The sequence below is a fragment of the Phascolarctos cinereus genome, unplaced genomic scaffold (assembly GCF_003287225.1).
Source record: "Phascolarctos cinereus isolate Bilbo 61053 unplaced genomic scaffold, phaCin_HiC Scaffold_842;HRSCAF=1494, whole genome shotgun sequence".
Taxonomy (NCBI): domain Eukaryota; kingdom Metazoa; phylum Chordata; class Mammalia; order Diprotodontia; family Phascolarctidae; genus Phascolarctos; species Phascolarctos cinereus.
The window spans coordinates 6,508-16,256 of record NW_027556227.1 but is presented as its reverse complement, the minus strand read 5'-3'; the positions used below and the strand labels follow the sequence as shown (position 1 = coordinate 16,256).

At 39.6% G+C, this 9,749-nt stretch overlaps 1 pseudogene; it reads right to left on the bottom strand.

Annotated features, from left to right (window-relative positions):
• Positions 1 to 314: 314 nt before the first annotated feature.
• LOC110204671 (cytochrome P450 2C23-like) lies at positions 315 to 9,142 on the bottom strand (annotated as a pseudogene).
• Positions 9,143 to 9,749: the final 607 nt, after the last annotated feature.

The window sequence follows — 9,749 nt, the reverse complement described above, 5'->3', positions numbered from 1 at the left end:
TCTACCTATGGCTCCTACTTCTGCCTCCTTAGATCCAGCAGTACTATGCCTGGCAGAAGGTAAGCCATTTGAGGAAAGGGTGTTTCATTTGAGTCTTTATATGCTAAGCATAGAACTGAGGGTGCACAGTGGGAGCATTATATGTGTTCTTTAAAGAGAATTGAATTCCCCTAATACACCTCCACATGCTTCAATAACTAACAGGTCTTGTTCAAGGTCCTTTTCTTCAATATGCTACTGTCTGACCTGTTGCTGATCTGTGAGGAAGTCATGCAAATCCAATAAGTGGAAAGGAGAGACAGCTCCTGAGCAAGCTACAGGAATGGGAAAGCAAGCCTGGTCTGAAAGCATGGCAATTCGTGTACTTTACCTTGGACCTCAGGATGTTTCAGAATGAGCAGCAGGCCATATCTTATGGTGCTGTTGGTTGTCTCTGTTCCTGCACTAAATAAATCTACTCCTGTCATTTTTAGATTTTCCAAGTCAAATTCAGACTGGGATTATCTTTCTCCTATAGGAGAAATACAAAATATATTAAGTAATGAGAGACAGCAGGGAAAGCCATTAGTAACCATGTGAAGTACATAAAGTTTCGCTTACAAGCCCTCCCCCACCTTCATTTCCCTACTCTAAGAGAGGAAAACCTTCCTAATGCTCTTAGGTTTCCCCTGTTCATCCACAGGCTTACCTTTCCCAGGCAACCTTCTTCGCATCCAGAAACATGACATAGTGAAAGAGCACTACGCTTGTATCAGGAAGATCTGAATTAAACTTTATTCTCAGTAAGGTCTGTGTCCATGGGAAAGTCATTTAATTTTTCTGGACCTCAGTTTTCTCATATTTAACAGGAGGAGCTGGATCCTTTCAGCTCTCTATTTATTATCTATGATATATGTGGCATGGTGAGGACCTGATAAAGTAAGTCACTTAAAAAGTTTATAACCTGCTAAGAGACCTTGCATGCAGATACTTTTGCCACAAAGCAACAGCATTTTAGTTTAAAAAAACAAAAGAAGAAGATTTCAGATTTTCACAACAGGAAACTAAGAGAAAGTCTTGGGGCAGGGGAAGACAGAATTTCAAATTTTGTAGGAGAAGGAAATTCAATCAGCCAACCTGTAACTGATCAGAAGTTTCCTTTTCAAAATCTCCCTTAAGTGGTCAGCCAGCCCCAGGTTGAAGATTTCCTTACATGGGGAATTTATTACTTAATGAAGAAATTTATTACATCTTGGACATTATCCCCTTGTGTGGAGATTAAATGTGTCTCTGTAACTTCAAATGACTGTTATGAGTTCTGCCTTCTGGGAAATGAGGAAGCAAAGGAATTCTAACCCTTTTCTGGGACAGCCCTAAAATTAGGTGGCTGCTAAGACTCCTTCCAACCCACAGATTCTATGAAATTCTATGAAATACGCAAGCTTCTAGGACTTATAGCTAGGACACATCTTGGAGATCAACTGCCACGCACATTCATTTTAAAGACAAAGAAATTGAGGCCTACAGAGGTGAAACAATAATATTAAAATGAAAGCAGATGAAGTTATAGTACTAAATAAGTAATCCTGCAAATATAACCTTCATCCTGAACAAAATAAGATGGACTTACAGCCATCAATCTTGCAAAAATGAACAATTTTGAAAGATTTATGGACTCATGTCAATTCAGTTAGCAAACATAAGCACAGAGGACTAATGATGAAGAATGGTACCTGCTTTCTGAGAGAGAATTCATTGACTGGTATGTAGAAAGGGACACATTTTTGGACATGGCCAATACAGAAATGTATTTTTCTTGATTATGCTTGTTTGTTAAGAAGGCTATTATTTGTCTTTTTTCATTGGGTGGGAGAAAATAAATATTTGATAAAAGAGACAGACTTCAAGAGAAAAGGGTGGGTTTCAGGCATTTCCTAAAAAACAGAAACTCAACATGAGTCAATTATTTGAGCTGGAAAACTTCAAACCAGACAAGCATAAAGTAAATAAATTAATGAGAAAAGATAAAGCAATGGAATCAATACTCTCATGCTTTTATGTCAGCTTAACACTATTTTAAAAAAATCTCCCATTGGCTCAGGGCTCCTGGAAAAAAATAGAAATTACAGAGGCAATAGAAACAGAGTGGCAATATATCGAGGAAGGATGTTAAAAAGTTCTTAAGGATACCTTCATTTCAACCTGAAAGAAAGTCTGTAGTGAACAGTTCAATGATGTATGCTTGGTTCTGTAGTGTTTAACATTTTTGTCAGTATATGAAATCAGTCAATCAACAAGGAAGTATAAAATGTATTTTCTGTGCCAAGCAGAATGCCAGGTAATGGCGATATAAAAGCAAATGATAAAAATAAGACAGCCCCTACCCTCTGGGAGTTTCGATTCTACTGAAGCAATACAATACATATAAATATAAATACAAATGGGATCCATGGAAAATAAATGCACAGATATTTGGGGGTGGGGATATTAACAACAGGAAGAATAAGAGAAGGCTACTTGAAAGAGGTAGCAACTGAGTGTGAACAGATATTAGGGCTACTAAGAGTTGAGGAAAGAGAGTGAGAGCATTCCAGGGAGGGGGGCCAGATTGTATAAAGGTAAAGAGGCAAAAGATGGAATATTGTGTACAAAGAAGAGCAAGCAGGGCAGCTTGGCTGGAGCACAGAGGGAGGCTGTGAGAGGGGAGAATGTGTAACCAGCCTAGAAAGAGAGGCTGCAGCCAAATTGTGAAGGGCTTTAAATGCCAAATAGATGAGTTAGTGTTTTCTCTTAGGAGCCCTGAAGCTTCCTATCATGGGAATAACCCAGAGAGTCTTGCACTTTATGCATGTTAACTTGGCAGATTTGTGAAGAATGGATTGAGGGTCTGGATGCTTGGAGAGCTGGTAGGAGAGAATTGTCACTGTCTGGGTAAGAGATGCTGGTGATCTGAACTAAGGTGGTTATGATGTGAATACAGAGAGGAAAGAGTTCATGACACTGCCATGATGGTGTTGGGGGAGAGAACACATTTACTCTCTCCTCCCCACCTCCAGCCCTGAATTCTCATGACTTACTTGGACAATCAAGAAAGATCTTCTTCCACATTGTTTAATGCTCCCAAACCCAGTTTTCCTTCTAGGGGCTGTTTAATGCATTGATTGCACGGATGGGGAGCCTGCAGATGTCAGGCCACATGTAGCTTTCTAGATCCTTAAGGGTGGCCTTTTGACTGAATCCAGATTTTAGGTTTGTTCTGTAAAATTAAAAGGCCTCATGTGGCCTGAAGGCCACAGGCTCCCCACCCCTGATTTAGACTCTAAAGGAAGGCAGGAAAGAAGTACTTATGAAGCATCTAAATGTGCTAAGCACCTTACAAATAGTACCTCATTTGATCTTTACAATGACCATAGGGGTCCATATTATTATGTCCATCTTACAATTGAAGAAATGAAGGCAGACAGAGGTTAAGTGACTTGCTCAGTGTTATACTATACACTATACTATATTATAGTATCTTATACTATATTATATTAATACTACGCTGTTTATACTATACTATACTATGCTATGCTATGCTATGCTATGCTATGCTATGCTATGCTATGCTATCCTATCCTAACCTATACTATACTATACTATACTATCGTATACCATGTCTGACTCCAGATTTGAACACAAGTCTTTTGGACTTCAGGCTTAGCACTCCATCCATACCTGGCTTCCTGTATCAGTCTGACTGGAACCATGTAGGACTGGAGGACAGTTAAGGATTAACTAGAATGTTGGGCTGATGTCCTGATGACAACTCTGAGCTGGGGAGAGTATGAGATACCATAAATGCTTTATTTGTTTTCTGAATTGGTTTGTGGGTTTGTAGGAGACTTTTGTATCATCTTCATTTTTCTGTGAGGCAAACTTGATACTGTTCCCTTCCTTAAATTAATTAATTTTGAGTGATTTTATGAGAGCAAGTCATAGTTAGAATTTCTAATAATAACTAGTATTTATAATGTTTTAAAGTTAACGATATCATTTAGAAACATTATCGTCATTACCATTCTGGGAGACAAATGCTATTATCCCATTTTACAAATCAGGAAAATGACTTACCCAGGATTACACAGCTAAGAAGTGTCTGAATTTGGCTCTGAACTCAAGTCTTTTTGACTCCAAGCCCTGCTCTGCATCCCATTTCTCCTGTTTAGAGCTTACTTTGTATACATTTGTCTACATATAAACTCCCCCAGAAGATTGTGACCTCCTTGAGGGCAGGGGCTGTCTTTTGCTTCTTTTGTGTCTTTGGCACTTAGCAGAGTGCCTGGCATATAGTAGTTGCTTGGTAAATATTTATTAGATTCCTATTATCACTCTCCAATACAATATCCCCTTCCAAACAGGAAAGTCCAGATCACCAGCTCATCACCCAGAAAAGCAGAACTCTTCAATCTCATTTTTCCATCCAGACTTCAGATAAGGGATACGAGCAGACCAAAGACCAGTTACTAGAAAGCCAGTGGCATCCTTGGGGGATGTGGGTACTTTGAGGTTCTCTCTCATGTCCCTTTCTGTGCTTGTGGCCTGTAAGAATCCTTGGAATATCAGCCTTACTCAACAAGTAAGGTGCTTCCCCCATGCATCTTACCTGCTGCATTTTGGAGAGGTAGCAGTCAATGAAGTCCTGAGGGTTGTTGGGGTCCAGGACCTTCTGATGCTCTTTCACTCTTTCCAAAATGAAATCTTTAAGTTCCTCATTAATGTTAAAAATTCTTTTGTGTTCTCCAGGGAGGTATGTTCTGAATGCTGGTAAAAAGTTGTAGAGCTGCATACACACACCCCAAACCAAAACAAACACATGTGAGTTTACTATCATGAAGAAACTATTTAAAATCTCTCATTATAAATTAGAGATTCCATTTCTTTTTTGAATCTAATTAAATTTTTCATTGACAAAATATATTTTCTCTCTCATCTTCACTGCACATTGGTTCAAAGAAAAAGAAAAACAAAACCATCAAAACAAATACACATAATTAAGCAAAAGAAATCCCTACCTTGTCAAGAGTTTCATAAATCCTCTCAAATCTAACCTTAAGTTGTCAAATATAGCAAAACTAATCTATCTGGTGCTGTGCTACCCACTGAGATGACCAGATGGCATCATATTATGTCGTTGTTCAAAAGAAGCTCATATTTGAGTTAAGGGGAAATCTACTTGCCTTCGAATGGCCAACATAAAAAAAAAGAAGATAAGCAGACACAAAGGTATCCAATTAATTCAGTTCAATTCACATTAAGTTAATAAAATGCATCAAGCATTTTTTCCATACTCACTATGAACCAAGTCCTAGGCTGTGGTGATATAGACAACAATGAAGCAGTCTTCATCCTCAAAAAATTTACGTTCTACCACAGAAGGGTTTAGCTAGAGTACCTATTCCAGACTGTTAAGTACATATACCAGACTGTAAGTGGAACACAACATAGGCAAAGGAAACGAAAGCTTGTTTTTCAGCTGGATGAGGATCTTCAGTTCTGGCTTCAGTGGATGAAGGTTTTCATCCTACATGTCCATCCATTGTAGAGGCCGAGCTAGATCACTACAAGAATCAGTGTAGGTTACTGATCTAAGTGGCTTGCCCTTCCTATTCTCTCCTGGATGGCCTGAGCAGGTCCTTTTTTGATATCTATTTTGCTTGCTCACATCTATGAAGAGATTCCCCAGGCCCAGTCAAACACTTCTCCATATAACTTCAATTTTGGTGATCTAGAACTAGTGCAGGTGCCAACTAGGAACAGGATATCTACCTAATATCTTATGTGAGAGCCAAAGATATTGCGTGATGTTATTGTCCTTGAGTGGCATGTGTGTGTGAATGTGTGTGTGTGTTCTCATGGGTGTTGGGACCTTTGCTAAGAGATGAGAGGCTATGGTATATTGATCTTGTTGCTGAAACTCAGCAAACAACCACAAAATAAGAAGAGAGTTATGGCCTTACCTGTATCCATGGTTTATTAAAGAGGCGGAAGTTTTCATTTAACAAGTTCATCAGATAGAGAAATTTCTTATCATTGTACTTGAATCGGTCACGGAAGAGGATAGAGCAGATCACATTGCATGGCGCACAGCTAAGGATGAAGGTGGGATCAGTGGGCTGACCTAATGTGGAGACAAGTTACCAAAGGGGAAAAAAACAACTTTAATAGAAATGTTTCCAATCAGATGGGATATGGGCATCATGCTTGGATAGGGTGCTTAGTTCTTTAAAGGCTAATGAATGTTATTCTCCTGGACAATGTCTTTACTTATAGGGAGGCTAAATGAGCTTCTAATGCCTGAGCACGAGAAACAAGAAGGGAGTTTTCTGACCCGGCAGAGTTATTATATGGTAAGTAGATGAAGGCAGAGACTTTTAAAATGATTCCCAAAGCAAATAGCATTTAGGACTGGGAGTGGGTGAGCAGTTGGACCCTACATGCCTAGGAAGAAAGAACTGAAAACCAACCCTTTGTTTTCCTGAGCTCCTCCACCAGCATTGGGCTTCTTCTTGAACTCGCTCTTCAACGCTTCTCTTCCCCATCCCAAAGTTCCTTAGGGTCGTCAGGGTAAACCTGCGGTGTTGTTTCCACCTCTCTCCATGACTGAAAATAACTCCTAGATAGTAGAGAAGAGGACATTGATTATTCTTACATTGGGAGAGAGGGCACAGTGTGTATGGTGGTTAAGGAGTTTCTGGCTTAGTTCATTGATCAAGTTTAATTTTATTCAATTCACACTAAAATACAATGACAGAATGGTAGGTACCAGGTACCTACTACATAAAGGTCTTCTACTAGGTACTGAGAATAGAACAATTAAAATGAAACCAGTAACTGTGCTCCACAGGAGTACATTCTACTGGAGATACTTTGCCATACATTTTGCTTTTCTGTGACTCTTTACAGAAAACTAAACTTACCATGTCCTCTGGCTAAGTCTTCGAATATTGGAATGTCTCCTCTATCCATAAAAATATTTCCTTGATCAATTAGAGCTTCCTTCGTAATGTTATATCCATGTAGCACCACAACACGCTGGGTTCCAATATAAAGAGTATAGATGGAGCCATATTTTTCAGCCAGCTGTGAAAATGGCAAGAAATAGGATGAATTCAGTGTGAAACTTTAGAAACTGAGAATTTCTCCTCACAACTGCTTCATAACATGCCATATGCATGAGTACATGTACGTATGCATGAAGCTATTACACTTTCTAACTGGGTGATCGTACCACCTCTGGCTTTATTGATCATTTATATGTAGAAGATTCCCACATTCATATGACTAGAGATTATCACTTTTCAATTCCACGTAGCCAACTGCTTAGAAATGGATTTCTCAACCTGGATGTCCTATTGGCATTGCAAACTTAATATGTCCACAGCACAACTCGTTTGTTTTCCCATAAAACTACCCTTTCCTCCAAACTTACCCAAACTAGTCACCCTAATAAATCGACCTGAGGGAAAGAGAAGAAGAAATGTGAAGAAAGGAAAAATCAAAATACCACCAACTTGCCTTGGAAAATAATTGAAATGACCCAGGACCGTTACTCAAGAACCTTTGTAATTGACCTTTTCATATCAATGACTCCTGCCCTTAGACCCTAGGCTCTGCTTTCAGTCCAGGCCAAACACTCATCCTTTCAATGAGGAGCAGTCACTGTAGAGAAGGGCCCCACCTTCCTCACCTTCACCACTACCAGTTACTAAACAACTGACTAATTTGTTAATTTTCCCTAAGAAGCACAATGCCTTTCCAACTGACATGCATCTAAAATATCTTACTCTGTATTGTCTCCACAATAGTGAGCACATAGTAGGTACTTCATAAATGATATTTTATCCATTCTTTCAATGGCTTACAATTTCAATCCTCTGCTTCTAGTATTTCTCCTTTGCAATGAATAATCTGCACAACTAACAACTTAATATTCCTCTGCTACTGTTCTGACTGTGCCATTCCTCTACTCAAAAGTCTGCAGGGGCTCCCTACTGCCTCCCTGACTTGGCACTTAAATGCCTCCACAGCTGCCTCCAACCCAATTGTCTAAATTGATTTTGTATGGCCCCTCATCCCACACTTCATATTCTTGCCACGTCCCCTCTTAGCTATATTATCTGCCACCTCCTTACCTTTGCCCAGACTGTCTACCATGCCTGGAATTTATTCCCATTCTCTCTTCCAATAAGAATCTTTTTCTTCCCTCAAGGTCCTGCTCAGGAGTTCTCTCCTACTTGAAACTTTTTGACTGCCCCCATTACAAATGCTTTATCTGTCCTCTAGTTACCTTCTACTTGGTTATCTATGAATTTTTTGTATCCTTCTAGTAAAACATAAGCTCCTGGAGGACAGGAACTATTTTCTTTTCTTTTTTTGTCTTTTCTTTCTTTCTTTTTTTTAAGCAATTGGGGTTAAGGGACTTGCCAGGGTCACACAGCTAGTAAGTGTGAAGTGTTTGGTCTGATGCTGGATCTGAACTCAGGTCCTGCCCCGAACTATTTTCTTTTCAAGGAGAGATAGTTGCATAACCACATGTTTCTCTCCTGTGTCTGGCACAGTGCCTGGCACATGGAAGTTAATGAAGAAATTCTCATTGAATGATTAGTTTTTGTCTTTGTATTCACAGAGCTAGTATGATGCATTGCAAGGGAAGAATATTTGGTCCTGTAATATAATTTCTTCTGCTGCTGCCAAAAATTTTGGCAAGACAACCAATGCTTGCCTAACATCATTGCTAATGGAGATATCACTCATAGAGCCCTTGATTCACACCATCCATGACATAGGATTCTAAATCACCATGACTCTTGATTCAGTTATCTATTTGAAGCCTTTGTGTCTCCTCCTACAGCCCAAGCAGCCAGATCTAAACCCCAAATCCAGTCCCTTTACCTTAGAGAATGATTCAGACATGTTCTTCAAATCCAATTGCAGGATGTTGCCAATAATGGGAAGAGGAATGGGACCTGGGGGAAGCTTCCTCCTTTTGAATCCTTGTCTCCATAGAGACAAAAAGATCAGCAAAAGAACACAGGTCAGTAGGGCAGTAGAGGTGAGTCCCCAAGGATCCATTCCTGACAGATGGTCCTACAACTCTCAGAGGTATCAACTCAGATGGCAGACTTTTATCATCATTGGTAGAAAACAAGGGGTGGGAATGCCCAGCCAATAAACATTTAGTCCTTGTAGGCAAACAGGATTTTTTTTCCATTAACTCTGATTAGTTTAGCAATCAAGAGGTTATTATGTTGTTTTTTGTTTGTTTTAGACTCTGTCCCTGACCCTAAACTGGCACTAAATTACATAAGGAGAATGGGAAAGGGGGAAGGCTTTTGTCCAGCTCATTTTGTTGGAGGTCATGGGCTGTCAACAATCAAATTTCTGTTGGCCCATGAGTGTGTGTTTAGCAAGGAGGGCAAATCTCCAAATTCAACCTGAGAGGAGGTTGTGGTGGAGATCAGATTGTCAGTAGGCTTGACCTCATGTTAAAGGGCTCAGATGTTATTTCTTATCTCTTCAACTATGTCAGGCTTAATTGCCTTCTTAACCATACTTGTTCATTCTTTACTTTGAAGAACATTCTTCTTGAGAGAGAAGATGGCAGCAAAATAGGTATCAACAGGCTTTGCCAAGGTGGAGCCAAGATGGTGGAGCCACAATGGTAGAGTATAGGGAGGGACTCACTTGAGCTCTCTCCCAAACACCACCAAATACCTTTTTAAAAATGA